Raw genomic sequence first — 17,654 nt, forward strand, 5'->3', positions numbered from 1 at the left:
ATCTGATACAGTGACCACTTCCAGGTACAGGCAGCTTTATCAGAGTTTTGGATGTAACTGTACTAGAAAAGGAACTTGAGGGTTGAATAGAAATGATGTGGCCCTATTGTGTCCGCACCAAGACAAAATTGGAGGTTTTACTGTAACTTCAATAGAGCTGAATGCTGCAGTTTTGCTTTATTTGTGACCTGGTCCTAAATAGAAAGCTTGGTTGTGTGAGCAAACTCAATGTAATGATGGTAGTTGCAGTGTGCCTTTTAGATTCAAGAAAAATACTAGAAATATACAGCACTTCCTCTTACAGTATTTGCCTATATAGTCTCTGTTCACAAAGTTTTCACCTGCTTGAGCAAGAAAGCAAACTGGCTATCAGTGCAAAGAGCATAAGGACAAATCTTTTTTCACAGCCGTTTATCCTTGACAGTTCCTTTCAGTGTCTCTCTTGCCTATACCTTCATAATGGTGAGCTCATATCCTCACACTGAAATCCGGGCCAGTTTCTCTTTTAAGAAGTCGAAGACATCAGTAATAGAAGCTGCATTTTGGATCGTCAGAGTATTGTGAAGAACCACTGTAGTAGCACCTGCCTTCATACAGGCCAAATCTGTAAACACGTACTAAAGGACTTTTCCTATGGCAGTATTTGGTCAGTTTTTGGCTCGGCCTCATGCTGGGGAAGAATGAAGATGACCTGCAAAACTAATGAGCTGTAATGAGTTGATGTTCTTATCACAGCTGCTTAAAATGAGATCAAACAACGTTACAATAATGCAAGAGAGCTGAAAAGTGAAAATGACCATGTGCTTTTATTGTCTCCATTGAATAAGATATTTTTATTTAATGTCCCTTACAAAAATCCGTGCTTGTTAAAAACAAATTGCTCTGATAGCATCTGGAACAAAATGAAAGAAACTAATTCTTGATTAATAGAAATCAATATCGTGTCTTCATGCTCTATTTTATTTTTGATGAAGCCTATAATAGGCTATTTATTTGATGCACTTCTTGCCGGAAGGAAGTCTCTTCAGGAAGAGACTTGTTGAAAGAAGACTAACGTTGACTTTGTTTTCAGTGTGCTAGCCCATATCTTGCACATTTGGCTTTCTGCTTGTAATTGGTCACCCCAAAATACGCATGCTCTTCCTCAGTGATTAATGGTGCCGGAGCATCGTGAGACCTGAAGGACTGAATGGTAGATGTGTACTCTCAAAATCTCTAGAGGTTTTAGTTTTGAAAGTTGCGAAAGTTCCTTCGTTAACCAATTTGTTGATCAAACACCCAGGAGCCACTTCAGACTAGAAAAGACATCAGTCTTCTGACAGAGACTAAGCATGTGTTGTTCTAAGTCAGCAGGCCTCCTTGCTGGTCTAAAGTCTTCGTCTTGGGCAGAAATGATTCCAGGTCTCAATAAAAATGCAGTGGGGAGCTGTCATTTCAACTGATTTCATTTTATCAAGGCCGGAGGTAATGAGCACAGCATAGTCTTTCTCTTTGGGCATAGGGTTTCCATGAAACAGTTTTAACTCAGACAAGAACTGGTCTGTTATACTGAAGACCTTTGTACCCGCTGTCTTAATTATGTATCGGTATTCAGTCCATATGTATTTAACAATGCTATCAACCTCCCAGTGTGACGAATGCAAGGCATGTTGCCATGACTCTGTTAAAATCTACTGGCATGTCCCCACTGCACAGTTAACCTCGGCTTGTGTGCAGTCTGTAGTCCAAGCATCCTTCAGTTGCCCAGGAAAAACACCACCGGGTGATGTTCGAAGCCCCAGGTTGCTTAAGTGAGAACCTAAAATCTGTTTTTTTCAGTGATGGTGCAGGCATGATCATTTGTGCTGCCAATTCTCTGCCCTTCTCGCCACACTTCTTGAAAGACAGTGAATCATACTGGGAAGGAATCCTGGAGCATTTCAATCAAAGAGCAATGGCGCATACCCCTAGAGACATGCAAGCAGGGACCAAACCAGGGTGGAGGCAGCAGTGCAGGCCAAGCCTTACTTTTGTGGATTTGCACCTGCCTAAGCTCCCCTGGCTACCTACTGCCATGTGCCATTCACTGGCATTAATGGGTAGAGAGACCCCCTAAGCTGCCTGGAGTTGCAGCTTTTATATTTAAAAAGGGAAAAAAAAAAGGGCGGGGGGTGAGGGGAGGCAAAGGTAAATCCTGTAGAGCAGTAGTTCTCAGCCTTTTATTGTACCAGGACCCATTTCTAAACATCCATGGCCCGTCCTAACCCAGTCAATAGTTTAAGCAGAAAACCGCTCCTCCTGACCTACGGCCCCCAGGCCTCCCTGGTGTGTGGAGCATGGGAGGGGGGTCCCCAAGCAGTCCCTTGCAGGCTGGAACTGTCACCTGCAAGGGAAAACCGACAGTTTCCCACATTTTTCTCCTTTTAAAAGAATCCATTTTTAAAGCTTGTTCGTGACCCTTTTGTATATTCTTGTGACCTACTTTTAAGTTGTGACCCCTGAGTTGAGAAACGCTGCTGGAGAACATAAGGTACGGTGACACTGGTTAGCTCTAACTACTTATCTTGGTCAAATGTTTTGCCCTTGATTTTTTTTAACTGTACTGTTGTGCTAGTGAGTTGGTGTTAAACCAGCCTGGAATTTATAGTCTACCTTAAGCTCAGTCCTGGCCGTGTGATGCCACTAGGGAATCATCAGAGTTAGGAATATCCTAGTCCCTAACTGTTAGGACACTCCTAATAAGCAGCCCCTTGCTTCAAGGGCACAAGCTTTGCTGGAGTTCCCCAGTTAGATTTGTCCATTTCTGCTACGCTGCCTGTTTTTGTTGGTCCTGCAGGTGGAACTTGATTTGGGTTTCAACGTATGAAACACTGGCCCTCATGCTCTTGCCAACTGTGGGCCCGTGGAGGAGCAGTGACTCCAGATGAATAGGAAGATTGTTCTGAAGAGATGCTGCTGGTGCTATAACATGGCAATGTGTGTCTGGCTCGCGTTTGTCTTGGCTCTGAAAGTTCCTGCATGCCTGCTCCCTGCAGTGGGGACCTTCGGAGAATAGATACAAGCTGCTGGGCATTTGTTATTGTGCTTTCTGCTTCCAGTATGTAAGGGGGGGTGGGAAAAGACACAACTGCAGCTTTTAAACTAGGCAGGATGGGCTCGGAGACCCTCATCTCTCGTAGCAGGCTCCCACTTCACGGGAAGAGTGTATCCCACTACTCGGGGATGGCCAGCAACTTATAAAATGCCATCTTTTCATATTGTAGTATGAACAATATGAAACAATCATTCTAGCAGTCTTCCTAAATGCTCTCTTAAAGCAGTGTACATGTGTGATTTGCCTCTCTTTCTAGAAGCACCAGTCTCAGCCTTGCTGGTGACCAGAAAAACGGGTTTCCCATGGCCTTCTGGGTAACATCTGTGTGTGTGTGTTCTCTGGCTAAGGCTGGCATCATCAGATTGGATTTAATAGGTAATCCTTTTATACAGCACTCCTAATCTGAATGTTTTCTTCACTGTAAACCATGGCATTCCTTGAAGCTAATAGATTAAAAAATTTACCGCAATGCTGAAAACAGCTTTTGTTGTGTGGAGCTGTGGCAAGTTTTGGAAATATATTTAAATATCACGATGGGGACCCCTCTGCCTTTCAGTTACTTTTCTGAATTGGCTTAGCAATGCAGGTACCACTTGCCTAATTGAACTCCAGTACTTGGGTGCCTTGTCAGGTGTTCAAGGGGAAATGTTGCGTCTCCTGGCTTGTCTCCATCTTTAGTTTTGGGTAGCTTTTTATTGCTGTTCAACAACCTCTTCTAGACATTGTGCAGAGATGGCCTCGTCCCCAGTGAAATGACACGCAGTGTGTGTGGAATATCACACACCAGGGCTTTAGATATTTTCCTCTACTTAGTGACACTATTGCCCATCCACACACAGCTCTAGAACAAGCCATAGCAGTTCAATTTGCATCAAGGCCTAGGGTACATTACAGAAAATAACAGCATTCCTTCCTAATCAGGCATTTCTAAAATGCCATTTCTTAGGGGCTCTAGATTATTGAAAAGTAGAGAGGAAAAAGCAGATTAACAGTCTGAATCGATCCCAGCTGACACTCTTTGAAACACCACAGCTATTATGCAAGAAGGATTTTTGTGAGTGATATCTTTTACTGGACTAAGTGCGTGGTGGACTGATGCTATTGTCACGTGCAGTGTTTATAGCACACTCGTCTGTCTTGAATGGGGGTAAAAGGCTACTTCTTTACACTGGGTGCCCACTTGCGGTACCCAGACCATGTCCTAAAGCCTGTGGGGGTGTTCTTTGTAGTGAAAAGGAGATTAACCTTGTTCCCAGATCTTGCTATGTCTCTGCAAAGGCCAAAGCAACATGCAGGGTTTAGAGTTGTGGATAGCTTCATTCTAGCCACACCACAAAACTGTTGCATTTAACAAGGCTTCCCATCCTTGTAGGAATTGCAGGGTAGACGGGAGCTCAGAAGGAGTCTGTGTGCAAGGATCTATCTTTCCAGACGACTTGGTAAGAACGACTCTACTGCTTGATTCCCATGTGATGCTAAAAGCGCTAGTACACGCCCCAAGAGCCCGGGCTTCAGAATATCACGTGTCTCGTGCTAAAAATCCACAGAGAGAAAATTTCAGAAAACTTTTATTTTTTTTTGTTTTTTGTTTTGTTTTCATTTTTTTTAAACTGGAATCAGCATGAATGTATGGTTCAATAAATATATTTTTATATACACTTAACAACAGAAATTTTACATTCCATCTTCAAACTGCTGAAATAGAACTTTTTTGTTTTTAAAATTTTGATTTTTTTTTTTTTTTTTTTTACAAGCCAAAAAAATAATCTGCCATTGCTTCTGTGTGTCTGTATGTCCATGCAAACTGTACTCGTAGAAGTTACAGGTTTTGTTCTTTATGAAGTAAAAATATTAATCTTAACGAAGCAGTTGCTCTACACTCTGTGCCCAAATATAGCAAAACACGTCCTTAAATGGAGCATTAAGGCCATACCAATTGTATACATATATACAAATAAATTCAACTACAAAAGACAGGGAAGTCACTTTTTTAAGGTGGGCTGGGGAGAATAGTAGCACATTTTTTTTTTCACGTCTAGATGAGTTGTTTTTGTATCTTGGAAAACAGTGCTTATCTCTCTCTAAGATGTGTATTTTCTGTATTTCTCCAGTCCTGGCTGTATTCTTGAGGATAGTAATATGAAATCTAATCTCCCTGATCCCACTCATAGGTCCCACCTGACTCCCTCCTTTTGAACATATTTGATTGCCACAGAGCCAGTGATAGTGCTACAGATGCGAATGGTTTCAGCTCAGGTAAGAGCTCGTTGAGTGTGTGCCATTAAGTTCTATTGCAGCAGGATAATTAAGACCAAACTCAAGCTTCCCTTTTACGTATGGAGGTAGTTGGGGAGCAGTTGAGGGCTGCCCAATTATCTCTTCCTGCTTATCTGAATTTGGGGAAGAGAAAATATCTCCCCTGTAAACTCCTTGCAAGAGGTGGGCCTTTATCTCATAACCTCCATTGCAATGCAGCAGACAACCCAGACCTAACTGGGTGAGTCTGAACACCTTCTGTTCCTAATTGTTACATTGCTACTTGCAGTTACAGGTCAAAAGCATTAAAATTGAACAATAACAAAAAATCTTTTTTCTTTAAAGGCTTATTAGAACAGGAAGGGTTTTAAAAATCCAATTGACTTGTTGCCTTTTGAGGCTATTGCTTGCTTTCAATGCTTTATTCTCATGGCAGAATGAATGCAAACTACTTGGTTTCATTGCAGATCCTGCTGACTTCTTTTCCCCTTTCATTTTGTACAGTGTTCTTCCAAAAGTGCATTAAATAGGGTGCAAATGGTGTAGGGTAATGGTTACAGGCAGGCTGGGAAAACAAGTGAAGTCCCAGTCTTTAAAGTGGAAAGATTAAGATGGAGGAAGAAAACCAAATGGTGCAGTAGCTATTAACAGGGTTTAGACTTTCGATATGTAATGGAAAGTAATGGTCATTCCTAGGCCAAAAAATCCTAAAACAAAGTTTTCCTTTGTACAGGCATCTTACAGAATGGAGAGAGAGAGAGATACAGAAAATAAAGGAAAACAGTGTCACCTCTCAGTCATTTAAAAAATATTCTGGGAAGCACTTTTTATAGGCACAGTCTATGGGGCCTGACCTGAGGGTCAAATTTATTCTATCGTTCGTGCTTCTGGGATACTCTGCGCCATCGTATTTCAAGGACATGGACAAAAACCGAGTGCTTATGCACTGAGCCATTCCCTGTATTGGCGCCTGAACTCTGCAGTTACGAATTAGAAATAGTTTCTACCAAGTATGTTTTCTCCTCCAAAGTAACATCATGCATGCATAGTTTAACCTTAACAGAAGGAATGTATTAAACAATTATAAGGGCTTATTTTGCTTCTGAAGATGCATTTATTCATCTAAAAAAAAAAAAAAAGTAAAATTGTGGGTGGTATATATGTTCCTTAGAAGGGAAGAGAGCTCTGCTTGCTCTTATTTTTGGTCAATTATGTACGTGTATTTGCACTGCTTCTCTCTCTTCATGTGTTAATACTCTAGAAATGGCAGGTGTCACATTGCGCTATAACACAAGTACACAGCCTATCCCATGCGATTCCCATCCCCAATGACGTGCCGATGTGCAGCTGTTGGTTGGGTGGTTACAAACAGCTGTCCCATGTGTCTGTACATCTTTTATGGTGTTCAAAGACTGTTTCCAGAATGGCGTGAAACCATGCTGCGGGATGATGATGTACAGCGAAACGCATGGGACCCCTGCACCTCACACCATTGTAGGGGAAGTCCTTGGCGGGTTGCTTCTGCTCGTCACGATGCCTTTGTCTTTCAGTGTCTCAAGCAGAGGCGTGAGTGGCTTGTAGCAAGTGCCTTCCAACTTCAGCTCCATCCAAATGCAAAGTGAGTTCAGTTCTTGTCCGAAGCGGCTCAGCGAGTTCATAAAATAGGTGGTGAGCTCTGGCTGCTGTTGGTTGGAGCTATCAGTTCTTTCTTGAGAAACCAGAGCAAGGTTTTTCCTTGTCTGCTACACATGGCTTCTGTTTTGCAGCAGGAAGGAGCTGGTCCCAGCCAGGCATTTTGGGATAATTCACGCACCTCACAGGTGGGTGAAGTCAGTTGGCTGTTGGCTTTGTGCCTTGTGCCAGTGCCTATAACTTAATCTGAAATCCCAGCGTTGGCCTGCCCCTTGAGCAGAGAGCAGGAAACGCAATGTTCGTTGTACGGCAAGACTCGGGGATCGCTGCGGGCAGCCGTCCTGAGCCTGGAGATCAAGTCCGCACGCTGCGTGTTTTTCATCCCATCAAGGCACCCCTACTCCGTCCCTGCTATTCACGTCCCTGCACAATGTCACTCCTATGACCCAGGACCTTTCTCAAGCTGACAAACCCCCACATTAACCTGCCTCCCAAGCTCAGCTAGCAGGGAATTGATATTTGGACGCTGTGTGTACCCAACTGGCTCTCAATGGGAGAAGACGGCATGGACAGTAGAGCTGCATGTGCATCTTCTAGCTGCCCCAGTGTACTCAGTGGCCTGGATCAGTGTTGGGACCTACTGGTGGATGGGGCAGTGAAACTTCTAGCAGGAAGGGTCCATTTGCTCCACGTACGTGGGGTTTTTTTTTTCCTCACCTAGGTTAATTTAGGGGTTCGTCAGCTTGGTGTGACCCTGTTAAGCTTCACCTTGTGCCTTACTAACCTCCTACATTGTCCCAGCATTTGAACAGTGCAAACAGTTTTGATCCAAACCTAGACAACTAGCAAGGGAGAAAAGAAAGAAAACCAGTGCGAAGACAGAGACCCAACCTACAAAACTCTTATTCTGTTGCATGTCCCTGAAGACCATCCCCTTTTGATGTCAACGGGCCAGATTTGCCCCTGGATTGAGCATGAAGTCCTGCTCGCTTACAGCAGGGCTGTGTTTGGCTCAGTGGGAGTTACAACAGGATTAAGGACCCCGAGGACTTGAGAGTGCAGAGGTTTTCCAGAGCTGGAAGAGGCCTCCGCTGCTCCCTTCGCTGGTAATGCCAATTACATTGCTTTTTGCCCACATTTGTGCAAATGGAGAGAATGCAGAATTATGGGCATTTTGCAAAAGAAATGGAATTGACTTAAATTCTGGTGAAGAAGAAGCATTGCTAGCATGAAGTTGATGATCCTTGCTGGTGAGATGAGGTAGACAGGAGATCTAATGTGTTAGTGCATACGAGAAATGGGCTTGTGGAAGGAAAAGGAAAGCTTATTGGTGTTCTTTAATACAGTCTACTTTTTGGAGGGCGGTGGGGAATGGCAGGGGTGGGATGCTCAAGAAGCCTCCTTCTTGGTACCTCTCCCCATACAGCAAAGAAAAGAAACCTCTTGGATGGAGAGAGCTTGTTATAGTTCCTGCTTCACCGCTACAGCAAGGTCCATCCCTCCCCTGGTCCTTTGCATGTGAAAGGCCAGCATTTTCTTGTTCCCACCTGACAGATCTTGTCTTGTGCTTTGGCCTGTGCTGTGAGCTGGGGTTGCAGAGACCTTGCTAATGCTGATCTGCCCTCCTCTAAGGTTTCCTTTGAAAATCCACAGGCTGTAAATCCCACCCTCCTCCATTAAGGCATTAAGCAAACCCCTGTCATTTCCACCCCCCTCCCTCATCTGTGCTACAGCACTTCCATGTCGCTGCCCCCCAAAGTACTGTGCCGAGCTGCCTGCTCTTGTGAGAGTGGAGCTAGGTAGGAGCAATGTTAAGTGCTCACAACATGGTTTTCTGTCATTAGCAGGATGGGGAGCAGCCAGGTGGCTCAAGCAGCCATTTCTCCATCACAGGTGAGGGTATTTTTTTTTTTTTTTTTTAGGGTGAGAGAGTGCATAAGGAGGGAGGCATCAGCTGTGTAGCCTTAACATCCCTTTTAATATTGCATAGCTTTATTTCAATAACAATCTGCTCCTATCAAAAGGAAGCGCCAAGGAGCAAGCGCCGGCTGGCATCAATCAGGAGTCCTACCCGAGCCAGCCCCCAAGGCTTGGGCTTGGAAAGGGAATTAGAGCCCTGAGGAAGGGCTGTCATCGCAGTCGGCTCCAGCTCTTACCCAGCCTGGCTGCAATCCTCATGCAAAAGCTGCTGCCCCACAGTGTTATCAACCCAGGTGCAGGTGCTCAAAGCTGAAGCCTGAGCAGTGCTTTCACCAGGGCTGGTAACTTGCCCGCATGGCAGCTGAGCCACTCTGGTGCCTGGGGTCTTCCAGTGCTTGCCCGAGTCCCCAGAGCACCCAGAACCACTGCCAGATCCACCCACAAGCCTCTCAGAGTACTGCAGGGTGGCCCGGCTTGCATCCATGCCGAGAACCACTGGCTGTGTTATAATTGCTAGCAACACACCCAGCCCAGGGCTGCACCTGGGAAGCCCTGTAGCCTGACTATGGTTTTGCGGTTTGGCTAACCTTGGGGCTGGTCACTTAGATGGGGTCGGACTTGATGATAGATCCCTTCCGCCCCTAAAATCTATGAAATCTAGATCCTTTCTGCAGCAACAACACACCCTCTAGCTTATGATATGGGCAACCTGCACCAATTTAACCAAGGTGGGATGTTGCACTGTTTTAATTGAGCCAGGGCAGCTCGGTGTGTGAACGCTCTTATTCTGGTTCAATCCTGACTTCCATCAAGCCGGCTCACCGTGACACATCACAGCAAATCCTTGACAGCACTGGAATGATTAAACTGGGGTAACCCGTTAACACATTTGACCTTGTCCAAGAATTTGGCTCTGTGGCAACCTGTAACACACAAGCTGTTACCTGGCTGCAGAACGTGACTAGCAGATATGAGAGGAGAGGGATAAAAAAAGACAGCTTGTTAAGTAGGTGTATCAGTTGTCTCAGCAGCTATCAGATACCAGTTTCATGGCCCAGGAAGAATAGTACCCTTCAGTGACTGGCTCTAGCAGTCTTGTAGTAAACCACAGTGCAAGGACTAAAACAACGTTCATGGTTGTCCCAGAGCTGAGCCCTATTCACAACCTGCAAGCCAGGTCAAGAACACACAGCATCTGTGATGCCTGCACCCACGGACGGAGAGTGCGAAGTTAGGAAACCAAGGTTAGGAGAAACACTGATGCTGTCCTGGGTGTTTTTCCACCAGATGGTACTTGGTTTAGAGCTGAGCAAAAGGGACAGGTCGATGTTCTAGAGCAATGACCTGTGTGACTGGTTGGTGGTGGAAGAAGTTGAAAGAGCTGCTCTTGAAAGCGGGAGCCATGCCGGACTTCTGCAGGGATGTGCATGTGGCTACTTGTGCATACGCGCACAAACACACACACATGCATAAAAGGTAAAGAAGAACATCCTGGCGACTGCCTGCTGTGATTTTTCCCATACACACATCTCCAGGAGGCTTCACGTTTCCAATGCCAACAGGCCCTGACCCTAGGGTATGGATGTGCATGCTGCTGTGGCACCATTCCCCTCTTGCTGCGTGATGCTTGCTGGGGACGGACTTAACTGCTGCTTTTCCTCTCCCGGTTGCCACCACCTTTGTGGCCTGGACTTGTCTCAGGTCTAACAACAGCCCTACAAGCAACACCGGGGCAGCATCTGGGTAGGAAGGAGATGACAGAATAGGACCAAGAGGATGCACCCTAGCAATATAGGACCTCAGCACCACGTCTGCTTCCCACACTGCCAGATACCTACACACACTGAAATTGTTCCTTAACCTTATGCTGGACTCAGGGAGCTCCTTCCTTTCAGCACCTAGGGGCAGGCCATATGGTGGGGAGAGAGGGCCTTAGCGTGGTATCAATTAAGAGCTAATTATTGGATAATAAAAGGGAGGATGGAAGTTTCCCAGACCAAGGGCATTTCCGAGGGCGGGGGAAGAGGAGAAACACGTGAAACCTGGGTGGTGATAAAACAGAGAAGCCAAAAGCTACTTTGCAGCTCACAGGAATCAGGCTGATGAGCAAGAGTTGATCAAGGACACGAGATGCATAAAGCAAAGCAACAGAGATGCCATCGCTGCTTAGAGAGAGGAGAGGATGCCGGGGCAACTAGTGGAGGAACTCCTAGGGACTCTAAAAATTACGTGATGCTAATCTTAATGCCCCAAAGAATGATCCAGTGTCATCATTTTCTGTGTGTATAACGAGGGAGATTTCTTCAGAAGTAGGAGCCGAGTTAGGTATTGGGATAGGGCTGATCCTGCCTGCACTACATGACGTTTGGAGGTCCCTTCCAGTATCACTTCTCTGAGTCTGTGACCCAGCTCTGGACCACCCTTCCTGACAGCAGTGGGGTCATGCCTGGGATAGATTTGGTTCCCTTCCCTTCTCATGTCAAATGAGCCCCTACTTGTCCCTGATTCTTACCCTGTGCTTTGATTTAATAGGAAGTAGGATCCCAGTCACGCCCCCCCACACCCCGATCCTTCATGCCTTTCTGGAGGTGGCCCTTTAAATCTTGCAGCCTTCGAGAGGCTAATTTTGCACTTGGCTGTTGCTTGCTGTAGGTCCTTCCCTTCTGTTTGCTGGTAATTTCCCTTCATTTCAACCCTGTTTCCCCTTTGTTATTCTTTGAGAGGGGCACATTCTCAGCAGGGCTTTGGATGTGTCTTCACAAAGGACTGGAGTTAAGTATCAGCATAAGAAAAAAAAAACCAAACAAACCCCAAAACTTTTTGCAGCTTCCATGATGGGAAGGTGTTTTCCCCCAAGGATTTATTGTGGGGAGGGAGAACTGGCTAATCTGTGCTGGGAGGGGGAGGGAAAAGCTGGCTGGGCTCTTGCAGATCTGAGCCCTGGCAAAGCAGGCTGATCCCTTGTCTTTGGGGTCTTCCTTGTGGCGGTGTCCGTGGTGTGGAGGGGGATTGGAAGAGACTCCTGTAGGACAGTGTTTGCTGGAGCGGCGCGAGTGGGGCTGGAGGATGAGGGAGTGGACATGCTCCTGGAGACTGGGGCAGGTGGAGGGTCTTGGTTTAGATGGCATTTCCCAGCACCGAGTGCTAAGGGAAACAGAATGAGGCCTCCCTTCCCCTGATGTTTGTAGCTGGGAGAATTGGTCCACGTGGAGCAGGCCTGAAAGCACCTCGTGTCTCTGTGCTGGGCAATGTCCCTGTCTTGAAGCCTAAACTGTGGAGTGGGGGGTTAAATGCACTGAACAGATGTGCTTGCAAATAGCAAACATGGAAGGGGTTGACTTTGGTTCCTAGACATGCTGCCTGGGTTTCTGGGGGCTGGGAGCAGTGTCAGAAGAGCTGCCCATGTGTTTGGGTACCTGGGGCAGAGCATGGTGTGAAGAAGGAAAAGAGGCCAGGGGAGAGCTGGAAGGAGGAAGCTCCCAAGGCTTCTAGATTAATTTAGGGGACCCCAAAGGGAAGCTGCAGGTGGGAGCATGGGATCTGATGTCTCAAATTAGAACCTGGCTGAGGCCGCCTCTGTGCCGGGCCGCAGGCTCCCATCGCCAGCTGCCCCGAGAGCCAGGCTTTATGCTAGTGCTTGGTGCAGAGAGCAGCAGCTCACCTGAGAGGCAGGCAGGGGGATTCCTGCCATAAGAAAGGCTTTGACCTTGGAGGAGGCTGGGGAGCGGGGTGCCAGGAGAACGCCAGGTGCAGAGGCAGGAAGGGAAGCTGGAAAAAGAAAAATCCCAAGACCTGGCTCAGCGATGGTTTGAAAGTGGCTCAGCCAGGACGACTGCCTCGCGCTCCCAGCACGGCGCTGGCAATCGAGGCCAGGCTGCCGGGCTGACCTGGTTTGACTCAGCAATTGCATAATGCCTGGGACAGGAAAGCAGGGATCTGCGAGTTGGTGGCACTGCGGGACAGTGGCTCTGCTGGGCTGGGCTGTGAATAGCTCCAGACACAGTGCGTCCGGGCTGGAAATCCCTGCGATTACTAGCTGAATTCCCTGGGATCAACCAGGACAAGTGGGGCAGGGTGGAAAGTGAAGCCAGAGGAAACCAGGGAGGATTTGCATGAACAGTCCTTCCTCGGGGCCTGCTAGGGTCCCTGCCAGTGACCCTCCTGGCAGCCCCTAGCTGCACTCTTCCCTCTGATCCTGAATGGAAATGTTTGGGGAAGGGGCTCCAGCCTCCCTCCGGTGAGGTGTTGAATGCACTTCTGCATTGAGATTAACAGGCAGCATACAGCTCCTATTAAGCAAGTCATTGAGTCTGGAGAATCCCAGCCTCCAGGGAATGAATCCTTTCAAGAGCTGATGTGTCCATAACACCTGGCCAGTCTGCTCAGGCAGGGCTTGCATTGCAGCGTGCGGATAAAGGGCTTCCTAGAAGAAGGAGCAAGGTTGGCACGTCGCAGCTGGGATGTATGAGAGGCCAGGGCTCTTTTGCAAGATCCTTGATGGGAACAAGTGTGTAGCAGGGAAGAGATGTCTGACCTTCCTTCCTGGAGGAAGGCAGCAGTGAGACATCTGTCCCTGCCCATTTGTGCCTGGAAGGTCTGAGTCAGGTGCAAGGGAGGGAAGGTTATTCCCAAAGGGGAAGAGGTGGAGGATGGCCTACAGTGAGCCCTATTGTCAGGTCAATGATGCAATGGCCAGAGGGGATTCTTGCTTTGATCACCTTCATTTCCAACTCAGAGTATCTGGTTTAATTTCATTTTTGCATGTAAAGTGCTGGCTCTTCGATTTACTGAATTGCACAATTAAACCCTTCAGGGAGAAGGAAGAAGAGGCAGGAGAAAGGGATGTCATAAAAATGCATGTACCTACACATGCACAGAAGCCACTGTGCTCCAATCTGTATGTTCCCAGCCAGGCATCTTTCATCCCCGTATTAGTAGTCCGGTGCCGGTTTGAATTTATTGGGCACCCTCTGAATATGATTCCCATCATAAGTTTTTGATGCAGTGTCTGGTTTTACTTTATGTGCCGACTTTTAAGACCTAGCATGTGGGTGGAAGTATCCCAGAGCCAGGGCGTTGCTGAGGAGGGAAGAAGAGACTGTGAAACATGGGTGGTGATAAAACAGAGAAGGCAAATGCCACTTTGCAGCTCATGGGAATCAGGCTGATGAGAGAGAGTTGATCAAAGAGGTGGGACGCATAAGCAAAGAAATGTAGATGCCATTGCTCCTTACCACCAAACAGCGAGGTTATTCCAACTTTTCTCTGAGCCTAACCTGCATATAAAATGAACTTTTCCAACCAGGAGATTTTACCACACCTTCAACTCTCCTATGAAATATGAACTTTCATTTCTACCCAGGAGAACTTTTACAGTCTTTTCTCTGATGCCTGATGAAGGGTGTTTGTGCCCGAAAGCTTGCAATTAAAGATTTATTTATTTATTTTTTTTGAAAAAATCTAGTTGGTCTAATAAAAGTTACTGATCACTCCTTAAAGAGAGGAGAAGATGCCGGAGCAACTAACTGAGGAACTCCTAATGGCCCTAAAACAGGGGCAGGCAATTATTTCGGGCACTTACTGAGTTTTGGCAAGCTATTGAGGGCCACATGAAAGGCAGCCCGGGGCAGATAAATATTAATTGTCTAAATTTTTAGGGGCCCCATGGGCCAGATAGAATGGCCTAGCGGGCCACATCTGGCCCGCAGGCTGCATTTTGCCCACCCCTGCCCTAAAATCATGTGATGGTTTCTGCATTGGGGCTAATCTTAATGCCCCAAAGATCCAGTGTTATCATTTTCCATATATATAATGAGGGCAATTTCTTTAGAAGAACAAGATCCAGTGTCATCATTTTCCTTATATATAATGAGCGAGATTTTTTTTTTAGAAGAACAAGTCAATTTTCCACCATCACCTCCCTTTTGAAAAGCTTGGGCCTTGGAACGATAGCTCTCCAGGAGTCCAAGGAATGACAGCCCAATCCTTTCCCCCTGAAACGGAGGGTTAGGCAAAAGATTGATATGCATGCAAGATGAGCCCCAAGACTGGAGCTACAGAAGTGGTGGACAGGAGCTTGCCAGAAGCAAGGTGGAATAGGCGGAGGAACAGGATCTGATCCCCAGCGCCACACTGCATTAGAGGAGCTGCCAAAGGCAGGTCTACATCCTTGTAGCTCTGTTTGCAAAAACCTGATCTACCGCTGGGCAGGTTGCCTCGCCTCACCTCGCCTACAAGGGCAAGGAGTTTCTTGCAATTACCTTCGAAGCTTGGTTTCTGGGCTGGTTCCAGACTGGCAATCCCTAGGCTTGAATAAAGAAGGGGAACAAACTGCTGCAAAAATATGATATGATACAAGCTATGGAAAACAGTCAACCATTGAAACCCCCTAAACCTTTTTCTCTATGGAAACACTCTTCTTTCTTTTTTCTTTTTCTTTTTTACAAAACTAATTCTAAAAAGTTGAGATCCTTTACCACCTGCTTGGGGAATGAGCAGCAGATAACCTATAGCATATGGTTGTGCTGATTTGAAGTGGCTGGCCCTGCTTTGGAGTGGGTTAGACCCCAGTAGCAAAAGCCTTGCTCTTTTCGGGGGAGTGGGGAACCGGTATTTAAGAAAGTAAGTAACTGTTATTCTGTTGGCAGAAGGATTTTCAGTTTCCAGTGGCCTTGGGGCTTCATCCTAACAAAACAAGTAGTGTCCACTTAAACCTTAAGCATGTGAATACTTTCAAGGCAATCGCACGATTCAGAGGAAGCAGGTGCTTAGGCGCATGGCTGGATTTGAGCGTGGCCAGTTTTCTACAGCACCAAGCACCTCCTGGCTTATCCACCCCTTCTCACAGAGCTGCAACTCTCAGGGCTGACCGAAGCAGGAGGACCTGACTCTCAGCTGATGTTGATCATGAATAAAAGCTTAAAAAATAAAATAGCAAGGCCAAATAGAAAAAAACCCAACCACGTTCCTCCTAGACGGCCAACACATTTTCCCCCTCGTGCCTATATTAGATGCGAAAAATAATTCAATTTATTAATTTTCCTCTGCTGATCTGAAAATAATGTGGGAAAAAAGGGTAGCATTTTCAGCAGTGCCTAAGTGCAGTTTTGCCCTTTTTTAATCCATGAATCTCTCTTTTTCCTTTTCTTGTTTCTCCTCTAGCTGTTCAGCAACATTATGAATTGCCCTAAAATCCACTCTTGAGACCGATTTCCACAAGGGAGCGACGGCTGGAGGAATTGATCATATCCAGCCATATCAGAACTCGACCATGCAAGTCAAGAAACCCAGAGGCCGTTGCTAATGAACATTGATAATCGTTATAAAGCAGCATCCTTGGAAGACAACACAGGTTAGAAACACAGTTTGCTTCAGACTGTGCGGAGCAAATGCAGTAAACTACATGATATAGAAAAAGGCGGTGGCAACGCTTCCGTAATTGCCAGCGCTTCGATCCTGCAGGGATGAGTATTAAAAACAAAGGTCTTGTCTAGACAGTGGGATTGACTAGCAGAACTGCAGCAGCCTGGCTGTTTCTAGCCGCCTCGCTATATTTATGCCATTACAGCGATGCTGGTATGACCTCCCCTGCGGACACGCGGTTTCAGAAGTGCCAGTCGGTGTCAGCACGTGGATGGGCCCTTTGAGGGAGAGATGGTCTAAATTCGAAGTGACGGCTCGAGGTGGGAGAAGTGACAGGGCTCAGAGCGAATGACACATGTCGGGCCCCGAGCTCAATCTGTTGCCTTTCCTGCAGTGGCTCGAACCCCCTAGGATCCCTCCGTGTGAGCATCCCTCTGTGGCTACAACAGGACTGTCAAAGTCCTTGTCTGCCCCCAGGAAGGATGGTCACGGTGTTGGGGCATGTGTCCTGTAACTGCTCAAACCAGGCAGGACTCAAGATGAGCCCAAGTGGCCAAAATGGGTCCAAATGAGATTATGGGGCCAAATTACCCCAGCACATCGAGGGTGGGGGGCATTGGACTCAGGCACTTCGCTACACAAGACCCATTCTCCTTGCTCCCTGAGCCCCAGATTATGCCCTATGCATAGGATAAAGCGGGAAAAGTGAAGGGTAGCATCGTGCTTGGGTGGGTCAAAGCAAGATGAAGATTTCCTGCCATTGTAAACGGTGTATTTGATCTGGGGATAGCCTAGCAGGCACTCCCTTCTTGCAGCAAACCCAACCCGGACATCCTGGCAGTAGTTGGAGACGCCTCCTCGGAGCAGCACCAAGCCCTGCTGCCGCTCCCCTGAACTGGTAGTATCGCACGTTGTATTTCGCTACCTCTCTAGCCAAGGCCTAAGAAAATATACTGTGTTTTTCTCTCGTACGTGCAATGGAAACCACCCCCTCCACCCACCTCCCCTCTCTCTCTTCCCCCTCCCCTCCCTTTTTATTTATTTTTTAAATAAAGTGAATTTAGTGCTAGTGAAAGGTGCTAAGGTGGCAGCCTTGGAAGCCAACCTCTGTTTCCCCAACAGAGAAGACCACCGGGGAAACAAAATAAACTTTCTCCGTATTGGCCCTCTTCCCCCGTCACCGATATTGGTCTTACGCTAGAGTGGCCTTTGGTCTCCGTGGTGGGCCTCTCTGCTCCAAGGCTGGCAACTGTGCTACTGGTTGTGGACCAGGAGCTGAGCTAAGACCCCCAAACACAGTCCTCCCTCCTCCTGTTACAGGGTGGGTTGTGGCTGAGCTGGGTCTGAGCTGAGTTGGGGACCCAGAGGGGGTAGGCGCCCTATCGCCTGGCCGGTCTGCGTCCCCCGCATG

The sequence above is a fragment of the Alligator mississippiensis genome, chromosome 9 (assembly GCF_030867095.1).
Source record: "Alligator mississippiensis isolate rAllMis1 chromosome 9, rAllMis1, whole genome shotgun sequence".
NCBI classification, from domain to species: domain Eukaryota; kingdom Metazoa; phylum Chordata; order Crocodylia; family Alligatoridae; genus Alligator; species Alligator mississippiensis.